An 18,178-nucleotide genomic window follows, 5' to 3' on the forward strand; every position below is an offset into this window, starting at 1 on the left:
AAGAAACAGAAAGAGAAATTAAGCAATCAATCCCATTTACCATTGCACCAAAAACAATAAGATACCTAGGGATAAACCTAACTAAAAAGGTGAAAGATGTGCCCTCTGTAAACTATAAAATGCTAATGAAAGAAATTGAAGAGGTCACAAAGAAACGCAAAGACAATCCATGCTTGTGGATTGGAAGAACAAATATTGTTAAAATGTCTATTCTACCCAAAGGAATCTACATATTTAATACAATCCCTACCAAAATACCAGCATCATTTTTCACAGGGCTAGAACAAAAAAATCCTAAAATTTATACAAAACCACAAAAGACCAAAACCCAAAGCAACCTTGAAAAAGAAAAACAAAACTGCAGGCATCACAATTCCAGACTTCAAGTTATATTACAAAGCTGTAGTAATCAAAACACTATGGTACTGGCACAAAAATAAACACATAGATCAATGGAACAGAATAGAAAATCCAGAAATGAACCCATAGTTATATGGTTAATTAATCTTTGACAAAGCAGGAAAGAATATCCATTGGAAAAAGACCATCTTCAACAAATGCTATTGGGAAAACTGGACAGCAACATGCAAAGGAATGAAACTGGACCACGTTCTTACACCATACACAAAAAATAAATTCAAAATGGATGAAAGACCTAAATGTGAGTGTTGAAACCATCAAAATCCTAGAAAAGAATACAGGCAGTAACCTCCTTGACATTGGCCATAGCAACTTCTTACTACATAGGTCTCCTGAGGCAAGGGAAACAAAAGCAAAAATAAACTATTGGGACTTCATCAAAATAAAAAACTTCCACACAGTGAAGGAAATCATCAACAAAACTAAAAGGCAACCTATGGAATGGGAGAAGATATTTGCAAACGACATATCTGGTAAAGGGTTAGTACCCAAAATATATAAAGAACTGATACAACTCAATACTACATAATTGAATAATCCAATTAAAAATGGGCAGAAGACATGAATAGACAGTTTTCCAAAGAAGACATACAGATAGCCAATGGACACATGAAAAGACGTTCAACATCACTGATCATCAAGGAAATGCAAATCAAAACTACAATGAGCTATCACTTCACACCTGTCAGAAAGGCTAAAATCAACAACACAAGAAACAAGAGGTGTTGGTGAGAATGTGGAGATAGGGGAATTCTCCTACCCTGTTGGCTGAAATGCAAAATCTGGAAAAGAGTATGGAGGTTCCTCAAAAAGTTAAAAATAGAACTACCTTATAATCCAGCAATGGCACTACTAGGTATTTACCCAAAGACTACAAAAACACTAATTCAAAGGGATACATGCACCCCAATGTTTAGAGCAGCATTATCTACAATAGTCAAATTAGGGAAGCAGCCCAAGTGTCCATCAGTAAACGAACGGATAAAGAAGATGTGGTATATATGTACAATGGAATATTACTGAGCCATTACAAAGAATGAAATCTTGCCATTTGCAATGACATGGATGGAGCTAGAGAATATTATGCTAAGTGAAGTCAGTCAGAGAAAGAGAAATACCATATGATTTTACTCATATGTAGAATTTAAGAAACAAAACAAATGAGCAAAGGGAAATAAAGGGGAGGCAAACTAAGAAACAGACTCTTGAGAACAAACTGATGGTTACCAGAGGGGAGGAGAGGTGGGTGGGGGGAGGAGTTAAATAGGTGATGGGGATTAAGAAGGGCACTTGTTGTATGGAAGTGTTGAATCACTATATTGTACATCTGAAACTACTGTTACACTGTACGTTAACTAACTGGAATTTAAATAAAAACTTAAAAGGATAGAGAGAGATTGAACTAAATGAAAACACACAGCTAATACACTTGAGTGATATTTATAACACTGAATGCATACATAAGAGAAAAAGTCTCAAAACAATAAACTAAGCTCCCACTTCAAGAATCTAGAAAAAGGACAAAATCTAAACAAAACCTCAAAACAACCAGAGGGAATCAAATAACAGAAATCAATGAAATTGAAAATAGAAAAACAGTAAGAAAAGTCAATGATGAAGAATTGGTTCTTTGCAAAGATAAAATTGGCAAGTCTCTAGAAAGATTGACAAAGGAAAATAAGAGAAATATCAATTAGCAATATGAAGAATGAAACAATATCATTACAGACTCTATAGACTTCAGAAAGGTAGTAAAAGAAGCTATTGCCAACAACCCTACACACATACCTTGAGAACTTACATAAGACAGACCAATTCTTGGGGCACCTGGGTGGCGCAGTCAGTTAAGCAACTGACTCTTGGATTTGGTTAGGGTCGTGATCCCAGGGTCGTGATCCCAGGGCCCAGCATCAGTTCTATGCTCATCAGAGAGTCATCTTGGGATTCTCTCTTTCTCTCCCTCTGTCCACGCTCCCCACTCCCATGCTGTAATTATAGAAAGCATAGAAAAATTATGGAAATTCTATTATATAAAAATTATGGATATTATATAAAAATTATGGAAATTATATAGAAATTACATATGATTATAGAAATTATATAATTATAAAAAGTCATTATGTAACAATAAAAGGGCCAATCCATCAAGAAGACATAAAAATTGTAAATATTTCTGCACCCAACATCAGAGCACCTCTAAATATAAGACATATACTAACAGAACTAAAAGGAGAAATAAACATGAATAAAGTAAAGTTGGGACTTTAATACCACACTCTCAACAGTGAATAGAACATTTAGGCAAAGAATCTGTAAGGGAACAGAGAATTTGGACAACACCATAGACCAAATGGACCTAACAGACATATAGAGGACATTATATCCAGCAGCAGCAGAATACACATTCTTCTCAAGCACACGTGAAATGTTTTCTAGGATAGACCATATGTTAGTCCACAACATTTAACCAATTAAAAAGGTAGAAGTAGCAAGTATCTTTTCTCAGAATGGTATACTAGAAATCAGAAAAATGGGAAAACAAAGAAAAATATACAAATATATGAAAATTAAACAACACTCTCTTAACTGATGGATCAAAGAGGTAATCAAAAGGAAAATAAAAAGAAAATATATATATATAGGGAGAAAAGAATGGAAATACAACATATCAAAAACTATGGGATACAGCAAGGCAGTCTAAGAGAGTACTTTATACCAACAAATGCATAGATAAGAAAAAGATCTAAAATGCAGAATCTAATTTTATATCTTAAAGACCTAGAAAAAGAACAAACTAAGCACAAATTTAGCAAAAAGGAAATAAAAGTTAGATGAGAAATAAATGAATACAAAAAAAAAACCTTAAAAGAGTTTATCTTGAAAAGATAAAGTGGCAACATTGAGCTAGACTAACAAAGAAGAAACAGGACCCAAGTAAATAAAATTTTAAATAGAAGAGGAGACATTGCAATTGATACTACAGAAATACAAAGAATCATGAAACTACTATGAATAATATGGCAACAAATTGAACTACCTAAAAGAAATGGATAAAGTCCTAGAAACATACAACCAAGTCTGAATCATGAAGATATTGAAATCTGAACAGACCAGTAAAAAGATTAAGTCAGTATTAAAAAAAAATTCCTATTCGGGGTCTTTTCTGATTCCATACAAATTTTAGGATTATTTGTTCCATTTCTTTGAAAAAAGTGGATGGTATTTTGATGGGGATTGCATTAAATGTGTAGATTGCTCTAGGTAGCACTGACATCTTCATAATATTTGTTCTTCCAATCCATGAGAATGGAACATTTTTCCATTTCTTTATGTCTTCCTCAATTGCTTTCACGAGTATTTTATAGTTTTCTGAGTACAGATTCCTCACCTCTTTGGTTAGATTCATTCCTAGGTATCTTATGGTTTGGGGTGCAATTGTAAATGGGATCGACTCCTTAATTTCTGTTTCTTCTATCTTGTTGTTGGTGTATAGAAATGCAACTGATTTCTGTGCATTGATTTTATATCCTGCCACTCTACTGAATTCCTGTAGGAGCTCTAGCAGTTTTGGGGTGGAGTCTTTTGGATTTTCCACATAAAGTATCATATCATCTGCAAAAAGTGAGAGTTTGACTTCTTTGCTGTTTCGGATGCCTTTTATTTCTTTTTGTTGTCTGACTGCTGTGGCTAGGACTTCTAGAACTATGTTGAATAGCAGTGGTGATAGTGGACATCCCTGTCGTGTTCCTGACCTTAGGGGGAAGCTCTCAGTTTTTCCCCATTGAGAATGATATTCGCTGTGGGTTTTTCATAGATGGCTTTTATGATATTGAGGTATGTACCCTCTATCCCTACACTCTGAAGAATTTTAATCAAGAAAGGATGCTGTACTTTGTCGAATGCTTTTTCTGCATCTATTGAGAGGATCATATGATTTTTGTTCTTTCTTTTATTTATCTATTGTATCACATAGATTGATTTGCGGATGTTGAACCAACCTTGCAGCCCAGAAAAAATCCCACTTGGTCGTGGTGAATAATCCTTTTAAAAGCTGTAATCATCAAGACAGTATGGTACTCGGGCGCCTGGGTGGCTCAGTTGGTTAAGTGACTGCCTTTGGCTCAGGTCATGATCCTGGAGTCCCTGGATCGAGTCCCGCATCGGGCTCCCTGCTCAGCAGGGAGCCTACTTCTCCCTCTGACCCTCCCCCCTTTCATGTGCTCTCTCTTTCTCATTCTCTCTGTCTCAAATAAATAAATAAAATCTTTAAAAAAAAAAAAAAAAGACAGTATGGTACTGGCACAAAAACAGATGCACAGATCAATGGAACAGAATAGAGAGCCCAGAAATGGACCCTCAACTCTATGGTCAACTAATCTTCGACAAAGCAGGAAAGAATGTTCAATGGAAAAAGACAGTCTCTTCAACAAATGGTGTTGGGAAAATTGGACTGCCACATGCAGAAGAATGAAACTGGACCATTTCCTTACACCACACACAAAAATAAACTCCAAATGGTTGAAAGACCTCAATGTGAGACAGGAGTCCATCAAAATCCTAGAGGAGAACACAGGCAGCAACCTAGTTGACCTCAGCCGCAGCAACTTCTTCCTAGAAACATCGCCAAAGGCAAGGGAAGCAAGGGCAAAAATGAACTATTGGGACTTCATCAAGATAAAAATCTTTTGCACAGCAAAAGAAACAGTCAACAAAACCAAAAGACAACCCACAGAATGGGAGAAGATATTTGCAAATGACATATCAGATAAAGGGCTAGTATCCAAAATCTATAAAGAACTTATCAAACCCAACACCCGAAGAACTAATCCAATCAAGAAATGGGCAGAAGACATGAACAGACATTTCTGCAAAGAAGACATCCAAATGGGCAACAGACACATGAAAAAGTGCTCAACATCACTCAGCACCAGGGAAATCCAAATCAAAACCTCAATGAGATACCACCTCACACCAGTCAGAATGGCTAAAATTAACAAGTCAGGAAATGACAGATGTTGGCGAGAATGCGGAGTAAAGGGGAACCCTCCTACACTGTTGGTGGGAATGCAAGCTGGTGCAGCCACTCTGGAAAACAGTATGGAGGTTCCTCAAAAAGTTGAAAATAGAGCTACCCTATGACCCAGCAATTGCACTACTGGGTATTTTTCCCAAAGATACATATGTAGTGATCCAAAGGGGTACATGCACCCCAATGTTTATAGCAACAATGTCCACAATAGCCAAACTATGGAAAGAGGCAAGATGTCCATCGACACATGAATGGATAAAGAAGATGTGGTGTATATATATACAATGGAATATTATGCAGCCATCAAAAAAAAAAAAAACAACAGAAATTTTGCCATTTGCAACGACGTGGATGGAACTAGAAGGCATTATGCTAAGTGAAATAAGTCAATCAGAGAAAGACATGTATCATATGATCTCACTGATATGAGGAATTCTTGATCTCAGGAAACAAACTAAGAGTTGCTGAAGTGGTGGGGAGTGGGAGGGATGGAGTGGCTGGGTGATAGACATTGGGGAGGGTATGTGCTATGGTGAGCACTGTGAATTGTGTAAGACTGTTGAATCACAGACCTGTACTTCTGAAACAAATAATACATTATATATTAAGAAAAAAAAGAAGATAGTAGGAAGGGAAAAATGAAGGGTGGGAAATCAGAGGGGGAGACAAACCATGAGAGACTATGGACTCTTGGAAACAAACTGAGGGTTCTAGAGGGGAGGGGGTGGGAGGATGCGTTACCCTGGTGATGGGTATTAAAGAGGACATGTATTGAATAGAGCACTGGGTGTTATACACAAACAATGAATCATGGAACACTACCTCAAAAACTGATGATATAATTTATGGTGATTAACATAATAAAATAAAATTTAAAAAAATTTCTAACAAAAAAGTCCAAGATCAGATGTAACATCTGCCAAACATTTAAAGAATTAATGCAAATTCTTCTTAAACTCTTAAAAAAAAAAATTGAAGGGAGGGAATACTCCCATTCTCACTTTACGAGGCCAGCATTACCCTGATACCAAAGCCAGATAAGGATATTACAAGAGAACTAGAGATCAATATTCCTGATTAAAATAGAAACAAAAATTTTCAACAAAATACTAGCAAATTCAACAGCACATTAAAAGGATCATACACCATTATCAAGTAGAATCTATCCTTATGATGAAAGGATTATTCAACACATGCAAATCAATTACTGTGATATCACATAATAGTATGAAAAATAAAAATCATATGATTATTTCAATGGATACAAAAAAGGCATTTGACAAAATTCAACAAAATTTATGATAAAAACTCAACAAATTGGATGTAGAGGGAATGTAACTCAACATGATAAAGGCCCATAATAGTCACAAATCCACAGCTAACATAAAACTCAATGGTAAAGGCTGAAAGTTTTTCCTCAAAACTCAGGAATAAGACTGGAGCGCTCACTCTCACCACACCTATTAAACCTAGTGCTAGAAATCCTAGCCAGAACTATCAGGCAAGAAAAAGAAATAAAATGTATCCAAATTGGAAAGGTATTGTGGATGGCATGATCATTCATTATATACACATATGATTATATAAATTATATTATTCATATATATTATATATAAATTCGGATATATTATACATATGAATGTAAATATTGTATTTAAATGTAAATATATATACACACACAGAAAATCATAAGAACTTCACCAAAAAAACTGTTAGAACTGATCAACAAACTCAGTAAAGTTGTAGGATACAAAAATCAAAAATCAATATACAAATATCAGTTGTGTTTCTATACAGTAACAAATTATCTGGAAAAGAAATCAAGAAAGGAATCTGGTATATAATAACATCAAAAACAATAAAACACTTATGAATAAATTTAACCAAGGAAGAGAAACACCCATATACTGAAAATTAAAAGACAATGATAAAAGAATTTGAAGACAACACAAATAAATGGAATGATATCCATGTTCATGTACTGGAAGACTTAGTATTAAAATTTACATACTACCAAAAGCCATTGTAGATGCTATGCAATACTTAAGATTCCAGGGACATTTTTCACAGAAATATTTTAAAAAATCCTAATATTCACACCAAACCACAAAATACCCAAATAGCCAAAAAGCCAAAATAATTGAGAAAGAACAAAGCTGGAAGCATAAAATTCCTGATTTCAAACTATATTACAAAGCTACAGTAATCCAAACAGTACGGTACTGATATAAAAACAGACCTATAGACAAATGGAACAGAACTGAGAGCACAGAAATAAATCCATGCATATTTGGTCAACTATTTGTTGACAGGGAGTCAAAAATACTCAATGAAGAAAATACCATCTCTTCACTAAAGAGTGTTGAGAGACCTGGATTTTTACATGCCCAAGAATGATACTAGAGGGCTCCTGGGTGGCTCAGTTGGTTAGGCGACTGCCTTCGGCTCAGGTCATGATCCTGGAGTCCTGGGATCGAGTCCCGCATCGGGCTCCCTGCTCGGCAGGGAGTCTGCTTCTCCCTCTGACCCTCCCCCCTCTCATGCTCGCTCTATCTCATTCTCTCTCTCATATAAATAAATTAAATCTTTAAAAAAAAAAAGAAAAAAAGAATGATACTAGACACCTATCTTAAACAATTCAAAAAAATTAATTCAAAATGGATTAAAGATTTAAAAGACTTGAAATTGTAAAATTCCTAGGAAAAAAGAGAAGAAATTTTCTTGACATTAATCTTAGCAATGATTTTATGGATATGGCACCAAAAGCAACAGAATAAAAAACAAGTGAGACTACATCAAACTGAAAAACTTCTGCACAACAGAAAAAATGATCAGTAAAATAAAAAGGTGACCAGTGGAATGGGAGAAATATTTGCAAACCGCATTTGATAAGGAGTTAATATCCAAAATATAGAAGAAACTTATACAACCCAGACTTGACACCAAAAGCATGATCCTAAAAGGGAATATTGATTAAGTATACTTCTCAAATTTAAAGTATAATCAAAACTCTTAAGAAGATGAAAATATAAGCTGCATACTGGAGGATAATATTTGCAAACCACATATCTGACCAAGGGCAAATGTGATGGTTAATTTTATATGTCGACTTATTTGGGCTATAGCGTGCCCAGATATTCGGCCAAACATGATTCTGGGTATTTCTGTGAGAATGTTTTTGGATGAGATTAACATTTAAATTGGTAGACTGAGTAAAACAGATCTTGCTCTCTACTGTGGGTAGACCTCATCCAATCAGTTGAAGGCCTGAATAGAACTAAAAGCCTGACCCTTCTTCATGTAAGAGAATTTCTCCTGCCTGGCTGCCCTCAAACTGGGATATTGGCTTCTCTCTCTCTCTCTCTCTCTCTCTCTCGCTTTGGGACTTAAACTAAAATATTTGGTGGAATATTGGGCCTGGAGCCCTGTTAGCCTTGGAATGGAGTTCCACCATTGACTTTCCTGCTCACCAAATTTCCAACTCACCTTGCAGATTTTAGGACTTGTTAGCTTCTATAATCATGTGAGCTAATTCCTTAAAATATACATCTAGATGCTTATATGTGTATATACACACATTATAGTGGTTCTGTTCTTCTAGAAAACCCTAATATCTAGAACATATAACTCTCAAAACTCAATAGTAAAAAAATTTTAAATGGTTTTTACCAGAGGATATACAGATTTTAAAGAAGCACATGAAAAGATGTTCAACATCATTGATTACAATTTTTTTTTAAAAAATTACAAATTAAAATCACAATGAGATATCACTACACAACTATCACAATGGCTCAAAAAATAGTAATCCTAAATGTTAGTGATGATGTGGAGAAACTAGATCACTCATACATTACTGGTGGACTGTCAAATGGCATGGGTATTTTGGAAAATAGTTTGGCTGCTTCTTTAAAAACTAACCCACAGCTACCATATGATTTGGCAATTGTACTGTTGGACATGAAATCAGGTTCACACAAAAACCTTTATAAATACAGGCAACAGGGATGCCTGGGTGGCTCACTCGTTAAGCTTCTGCCTTCAGCTCAGGTCATGATCCCAGGGTCCTGGGATGGAGCCCTGCATTAGGCTCCCCGCTCGGCAGGGAGCCTGCTTCTCCCTCTCCCTCTGCCTGCAGCCCCCCCCGCTTGTGCTCGCTATCTCTCTGTCAAACAAATAAAACCTTTAAAAATAATACATACATACATACATACAGGAAACAACCTGGATCAATCTCTAGAGAATTTTGCTGAGAAAAGCCAATCCAAAGTTGACATACTGTATGATTCCATTTATATGATGTTCTTTAAATGACCAATTATAGCAATAAAGAATTGATTAGTGGTTGCCAAGAGTTAGGGGTATGTAGGTGGAGGTAAAAGGGAAGGGGATGGCTATAAAAGTGGATCCGTTTTATATATATGGATATAATGAGGGAACCCTGTGGTGTTGGAGATGTTTTATATCCTGTTTGTGATATTGTACTGCAGTTTTGCAAAAAATGTTTTAAGGGTACACAGAATCTTATTTCTTTTAACTGCATGTGAATATATAATTATTTTTTAAAAACAATTATTAAAGAAAGTAATTTTGATTTTGAATTCACCAAAAACAAGAAGTCACTTCCAGGTGAATTTATGGACATAAATGGGAAAAGTAAAACAAGAAAGCCTCTAGAAGACTAAATGTTAAAATATTTTTATAGATAATTGTTTGAACACAAAGAGCAATAATCATAAAGGAAAAGATCAAAACATTGGGCTTCTTTAAAGTTACAGATTTTTGTTGAGCAAAAGAAACCATTAGGAATGAAAATGAAAACCACACAAGTGGGAGAAAATATCTGTAAAACATGTACTTGACAATTTTTTCAAGAACAGCATTGACTAATAGAAATATAATGTGAGACATCTCAATTCTGACTAGCCACATTTCAGTTGCTTGATAGCCACATGGGGTTTGTGTCTGCCAGATTGGACAACACAGATCCAGAACTTAAAAACTACTCCTGCAAGTAAATAAAAATACAGGCAATCCTATTTTAAATATGGATAAAAGACTAAAATAAATGCTCTCAAAAGGGGCTGTAAAAATTATCAGTATAAAATTTAAGCCACAATGAGGTACAACTAACTACTCATGCAACCCAAAGGTAAAATAAGAACTATGAAAAATATTAAATCTTAGCAAGGTTGTGAAACAACTAGAACTCTCACATGCTCTGCTGGCAAAAAAAAAGAAAAAAGAAAGAGAAAGAAAAGAAAGAAAAGAGAAAAGAAAGAAAAGAGAAAGAAAGAAAAGAAAGAAAAGAGAAAGAAAGAAAAGAAAGAAAAGAGAAAGAAAGAGAAAGAAAAAGAAAAGAAAGAGAAAGAAAGAAAGAAAAGAAAAAGAAAGAAGAGAGAGAAAGAAAAGAGAGAGAAAAGAAAGAAAAGAAAGAAATTATATATATATATATAATGTAAAATATGTAATTTTGGAAGTTTTGTGTGGGGTAATATCATAAAGTGAATGTACATCTAACTTATTATGAAACAATTCTACTCCTAAAGAAATGAGTTGCAAACATTACATATGAAAAGGTTGGCACCAGTATCTTTTCCCTAAACTGGAAGCAACTCATATGCCCACTAATTGTAGAATGACTAAATGAGTAATAGTATTTGCATCCAATTAAATACTACACAGCAATGAAAATGAATAAATCGCTATTATGCACAACAACATCATGTTGAGTGAAAGAAGCCCATAGAAGCGCATAGAACCTATTATAGGTTTCTTTTTAGAAAAAGCTGAAAAATAGACAAAAGTAATTTTTTTTCTTTAAAATATTTTATGACTTGGGGCGCCTGGGTGGCTCAGTCGTTAAGCGTCTGCCTTCGGCTCAGGTCATGATCCCAGGGTCCTGGGATCGAGCCCCACATCGGGATCCCTGCTCGGCGGGAAGCCTGCTTCTCCCTCCCCCACTCCCCCTGCTTGTGTTCCCTCTCTCGCTGTGTCTCTCTCTGTCAAATAAATAAAATCTTTAAAAAAAAAAAAAAATATTTTATGACTTATAAAACATAACAGGATTGAAAAACAACCTGAGTAACAGCATAAATTTACACATTAGAAAACAATGTTTTTGCTTTTTTTTTTTTTAAAGATTTTATTTATTTATTTGAGACAGAGAGCACATGAGAGGGGGGAGGGTCAGAGGGAGAAGCAGGCTCCCTGCCGAGCAGGGAGCCCGATGCGGGACTCGATCCCGGGACTCCAGGATCATGACCTGAGCCGAAGGCAGTCGCTTAACCAACTGAGCCACCCAGGCGCCCATGTTTTTGCTTCTTTAGGTAATGCAATCATACCATTTTATCCAATTGATATCTAAATAGATCATTTTTCTGGCACAGTTTTAGAAAGCTTTATTATGTCATTTCATGTATACTTTTAAGAACCTTAGTTTTTTGGGGTTTTTTTATTATGTTATATTAATCATCTTACATTACATCATTAGTTTTTGATGTAGTGTTCCATGATTCATTATTTGCATATAACACCCAGTCCTCCATGCAGAACGTGCCCTCTTTAACACCCATCACCAGAATAACCCTTCCTCCACCCCCCTCCCCTCTAGAACGCTCAATTTGTTTTTCAGAGTCCATCGTCTCTCATGGTTCATCTCCCCTCCAATTTCCCCCCCTTCATTCTTCCCCTCCTGCTATCTTCTTTTTTTTTTTAAACATATAATGTATTATTTGTTTCAGACGTACAGACTAAACCTCCTTTGTGACCTCTTTTACTCTTCATTCCCACCTAGAAGTAGCTACTATTCATACTTAAAGCAAAACAAATTACTTGCTGTGAATTGTGCAAGTAATTTGTTTTGCTTTAAGTATGAATAATAGCTACTTTTAGGTGGGAATGAAGAGTAAGAGGTCACAAAGGAGGTTTCTGGGGTGGTAGCAATGGTTTATTTCTTGAACCAGCTGGTTATTACATGTATATGTACTAGGTAAAATTTGAGTTCTACATGTATGATTTGTACACATCTTATGTTTATGCTATATTTCAATGAAATTTGTTTAATATACTTAGAATTTACTTTTATGTGACTTTAATTGGTTTCTACAATGGCTTCTTTGTGCTATTTCCTCATTTCCAGTGGGACAATTTTCCAAATCACTCAGTCCATTGCTGCTGGGACTTACTGCCCTGATCTGCAATCAGGCTTGTCAGTGTTCAATTAAAACCAACAAAGAGTATAATGGCTAAGCAAAAGCAAAATTGTCAAGACCTTATTATTGCAATAAAATATGCTAAAAATTATGTACTGAATTTCCCAGACTGCATTATTGAAATGTTTGCTAATTTTCAGGACAATTTACCAGAAACTGCTGAAGAGGAACTTAATGAAATTGTGGCTGAAGTTCTGTCTAAAATAATTCAATGCACTTCTCAGAGGAAAAGAAGAATTCTTCCCAGCTGGCAAACAGCGTTGACCATATTTGATGCTCAGAATTCTCAAAGCCTAACTTCCATTTATTCTAACACAGATGTGCCAGAAAAGCATCTCTCTCAGACCTCAAAAACTTTAAGGAGACTTAAAACATTAGATTCAGGTCAGGGAAAAGATAGCTATATGTTTTGGCAAGAGAATTAGAAATGAATGTTCTTGAGAAAAAAACATCAATCAGCTTTCGAATTCATATTACAAGTAATATATGCTTGTATTCCATTGTTATTCTGATGCATTACTATTTCTATGGTTCATTGGATTGCTTCAAGCAATTTTAATCATGCATTCCTTCCTTCATTCAATTTATTTGTGCTTCCTGAGATACAAATACGTGCTGGATTCTAGGATGTATATCGTTATATACATGGGTACAAATGAGCACAGTTCTAAGAATTGGAGAAAAGAAATAAGGTCTAGTGATAGCTACCCATAGGGCTAGGAAACCACCAAAACTATTACAGAAAACCTCACTGAGGTGAAATTTAAGTCAGGACATGAAGGAAGCCTATGAAGTCATAAATAGAGCTAAGGTGGTAGGAACCAACAGGGAGACAGAGTGGGGACAGGAAGGGAGAACATTCCACGCAAAGAAAACAGACAGGAAAAACAAAAATTGAGAACTGAAGGAAAGTCACAATAAAGCTACAAAGGAGGATTTCATCTATCGAGAGTAACCCCCCCCTCAAAAAAAGAAAAGTTGGAACATAGCTCTAAAACTGTAAACAGACAGTAACCTAATGAACAATTTTGGTTTGAGTTCTAAATGTATTGGATAGATGGAAATAGGGAAATTATAATGGGGGATTGTAAATGTTCTAAACCCTAATGATAGCTCAAGATAGCAGTAAAAACAGTTATGAAATATATAAAAAAATTAAACACCTATGTAAATGATTTTACAATACAATATTAATGGATTATAATTTTTATCAACACTACTCTGTATCATGCCTCAGAATTACACTGTTTTTCTCCCAACCATATGGTCAGTAATTTGAAATGCTTGCTGCTTTTTTAGAGCCAATACCACTTGACTCCTGAACCATTTGGCCATATCTATTAATAAAATTTTAATAGTTATTGATGAATCTGAATCTTATTCTACCACTTACTAATTGCATGACATTAGGTAAACTGACATTAGGCAAGTTACTTAGCTTTTCTAAGCCTCAGTACCTCATTTACAAATTTAATATGAAATTGCTTCTTGACTCATAATTGTTATTAAAAATTAAAATAATGCAAAGCACTGTGGTAACTAGTATATAGATTATATTCAACAAATGTTGAAAATTCCAACAAAATCATGTCTCCTAATGGGCATTTTATCTCAAAAACAGAAATGCTCAAATTGTTTTAAACACAAGGCACATTTTGTACTCAAATAAAGTGGATGTATGTTTACTGTCAATATCAAAATTTTAAAAAAGATTTTATTTATTTGAGAGTGAGTGAGAGAGAGAGAGCACAATCGGGGAGAAGCAGACTCGCTACTGAGCAAGGAGCTCATGGGTCTTGATCCCAGGACCCTGGGATCATGATCTGAGCCAAACGCAGACACTTAACTGCCTGAGCCACCCAGGTACCCCTGTCAATATCAATTTTATTTAAAATTGGTGCTTATCATAAACACTGTTAAAATGACCATGGTAGTGGCAGTCTGGCCAATCTACTCACTTGGTCTTTTATCTTGTGTTGAATTTTCTAAACTTGTTCATTAGTTCCAGTAGCTTTTAGTAGATTCTTTATGATTTTCTATATGGATTACCATGCTGCTGATAATAAAGATAATTTTATTTCTTCCTTTTAAATCTATATGGCTTTTTTTTCTTGTATTATCATACTGGCTAGAATTCCCAGGATAATTTTGAATAGAAGTAGTGGGAATAGACACCCTTTTCTTATCTATTTTAGGGAGAAAACATTTGGTCTTTCAACCATTAAGTATGATGTTAAATACAGCTTATATAGATGACCTTTTTCAGATTGGTACAATCCCTATTTTTAGTTTTAAAGTTTTTATCATGAATGGATGCTGACTCTTACCGAATGCTTTTTCTGCATCTATGGTCATGTGTTTTATTTTTACGTGTTTTTTAGTCTGTTGCTAAAAGGAAGTACACCAACTTTTGAACGGTGAACAAACCATACATTCCTGGCTTACATTACAGGGTCATTATTGCCTTTTTTTTTTTAGTATGAAATTAGTTTTTACTTTTACCTCAAAATAAATGCTTAACATTTTTCCAAAACTGAAACTAAAGGTGAACACTTAGAAGGGTGGGCATGAATTCTCCCTCCGCTGGGGAAGCCAGTAAGTAAGGCAGGCGTTCCAACGTGCGCGGTTCTTCCAGCAGGGCTAGTCTAGACCTCCACCCCCCATATTGTCTTTTTGTGTATCACTGGATGTAATCTAATTATATTCTGTTTAAGGATCTTTGTCTAATTTTTTGAGGTATATTGGTCAAAGTTTTCTTGTAGTGTTTTGACTTAGTTTTTAATATCAGGATACTGATGGCCTCGTTCACTTGAGTACTTTCCTTCTCTATTTTCTGGAAAAGTCTCTATAGAAAGGATATTATTGATTCTTTATATCTTCATAAAATTTACCAGTCATTCCATCTGGGCTTGAAGTTTTCTGTTGTTTTATTGTTTGCAGGAAGGTAACTGCAATCTTTTCAGATTATCTGTCTTCTTGACTTTTGTAGGTAGATTGGTCAAGAAATAGGTTCATTTCACATAAGTTTATCAAATTTATTGTCATTGAGTTTATAATCTTCCCTCAATATTTTAAAGTGTATGGAAGATATGTATTGATGTTCCCTTTCATTGCTGATATTGGCAGTGTGTGTCTTCTTTTCTTGATCTAACTCGAAGTTTATAATTTGCATTGAACTTTTCAAGGAGCCAGCTTTTGAGTTTGCTACTTTTCTTTTTTTCCATTTTCAGTTTCTTTAATATCTCATCCTAATTTTTTTATTCGTTTCCTTAGGTTACTTTGGTAATTTGCTCTTTTTCTAGTTTGAGAAAATTCAGATTGTTTTGAGATTATGTCTTTTTTTTTTTAAAGATTTTATTTATTTATTTGAGAGAGAGAGAATGAGAGAGAGCACATGAGAGGGGGGAGGGTCAGAGGGAGAAGCAAACTCCCTGCCGAGCAGGGAGCCTGATGCGGGACTCGATCCAGGGACTCCAGGATCATGACCTGAGCCGAAGGCAGTTGCTTAACCAACTGAGCCACCCAGGCGCCTGAGAGTATGTCTTTTCTAATAAAGCATTTGATGCTATAAATTTCCTTCCAAGCACCACTTGAGCTCCACAAGTTTTGGTATGTGGTTTTCATTTTTGAAATTCAAAGTACTTCCTTTGAGATTTATTTTTTCATCCATGTGGTGTGCTATTATTTAATTTCCAAATATTTGGAGATTTCCCAGATAACTTTGTTATTAAATTTTTAGCTTCTCTTTTGTTCAGTGAAAATACTTAGTCTATATTTTTAAATTATATTAAGTATGTTAAGATTTGTATTATGGCTCAGAATATGGTTTATATCTTGATAAACATTGCATTTTCACTTGAAGAGTATGTTCGTTTTACAGTTGTGTGGACTGCTCTGAATATGGTTGATAGTGCTCAAGTTCTCTACATTCTTACTTTGTTCAGTTACAGAGAAAAAGTCTCCAGCTATAATTGTGGTTTGTCTATTTACATTTCTATCACTTTTTTTCTTTATGAACTTGGCATTATTATTGTTAGGTGCATGTATGTTTAGGATTGTTATTTCTTCTCAGAAATTGACTCCTTTATCATTATGTAAGGTCTATCTTTTTTTTATTTTTTATTTTTATTCTTTAAAGATTTATTTGAGAGAGAGAGCACATGAGAGGGGGGAGGGTCAGAGGGAGAAGCAGATTCCCTGTTGACAGGGAGCCCAATGTGGGACTCGATCCTGGGACTCCAGGATCATGACCTGAGCCGAAGGCAGTCGCTTAACCAACTGAGCCACCCAGGCACCCTGTAATGTCTATCTTTAATAATATTCCTGACCTTGGTATTTACTTTATGTGATAATATAGTCACTCCAGCCCTCTTTTGATTAGTGTTTGTTTGGCATGTTTTTCTCAATCCTGTTGTCTTTGTCTTAATATTTATACGAATTTCCCATAGAGAGTACGTACCTGGGTATCATTTTTTTTTTTAAAGATTTTATTTATTTATTTGACAGATAGAGAGCACAAGTAGGCAGAGAGGCAGGCAGAGGGAGAGGGAGAAGCAGACTCCCCGCTGAGCAGGGAGCCCGACACGGGGCTCGATCCCAGGACTCCAGGATCATGACCTGAGCCGAAGGCAGCTGCTTAACCGACTGAGCCACCAAGGTGCCCCTGGGTATCATTTTTAATCTAATTGAGACTGACATTTTCTGCCTTTCAAAGGGGTGTTTTCAATCATTTACATTTAATTACCCATATAGATTTAAAACTACTACTGTCTTACTTTCTAATTATTATTTTGTGTGTGTGTGTTATTTATTCTCCCTTGTTTTGAATTGAGTATTTAAGGATCCATTTAATACCCAAGATGTGTTTATTAGTTATACCTCCCCTTTTTTTTTTTTATCGGTTTAGTGGTTGAGCTAACATATGTTACACTGCGAACATATAATAACCTACTTTCAAGTAGACCTACAGTATAAACCTTTATTATCTTCCATTTCCACCTACTCATCTTCTATGTTATTGTTATATTTTAAACTTTTATTTTACTTAATTTTTTAGAAGATCAAATAGTTTGTTCAGCCATTAAAATGGGAAAAAATGGACTTTCAATCTCATTTTTACCATGTCTGACCTCTTCATTTATTTGTGTAGATTTCCATCTGGAATCTTCCTCTTTCTGCCTGAAAGGGGCAAGTCTCTGCTTATGTTCTTGCTGACATAGTCTTTATCCTCTTCATTTTCAAGGTCTTGAGCATATAATTTTGAATTGGAAAAGATTATACTGTAATATATGATACTCAAAGGAAAAAACATTGTTAATTTTTCCCCACCAGAGACCTGAGCCTAGTCCGGCCCTTAACATTTTAAGTTTAAATTAGAAGTATTGTAAAATCTTCAAAAGACATCCTAAGAAGAAAATCTTGTTCATAACCATGTAGACAGTGATAACAAAATATGAATCTTTGACCAGATAGACATTTTGTGCTGACACAACCAGTAATGTTTAGTGACTTAATT

This window comes from Neomonachus schauinslandi, chromosome 4 (genome assembly GCF_002201575.2).
Source record: "Neomonachus schauinslandi chromosome 4, ASM220157v2, whole genome shotgun sequence".
In the NCBI taxonomy this organism is placed as follows: Eukaryota; Metazoa; Chordata; class Mammalia; order Carnivora; family Phocidae; genus Neomonachus; species Neomonachus schauinslandi.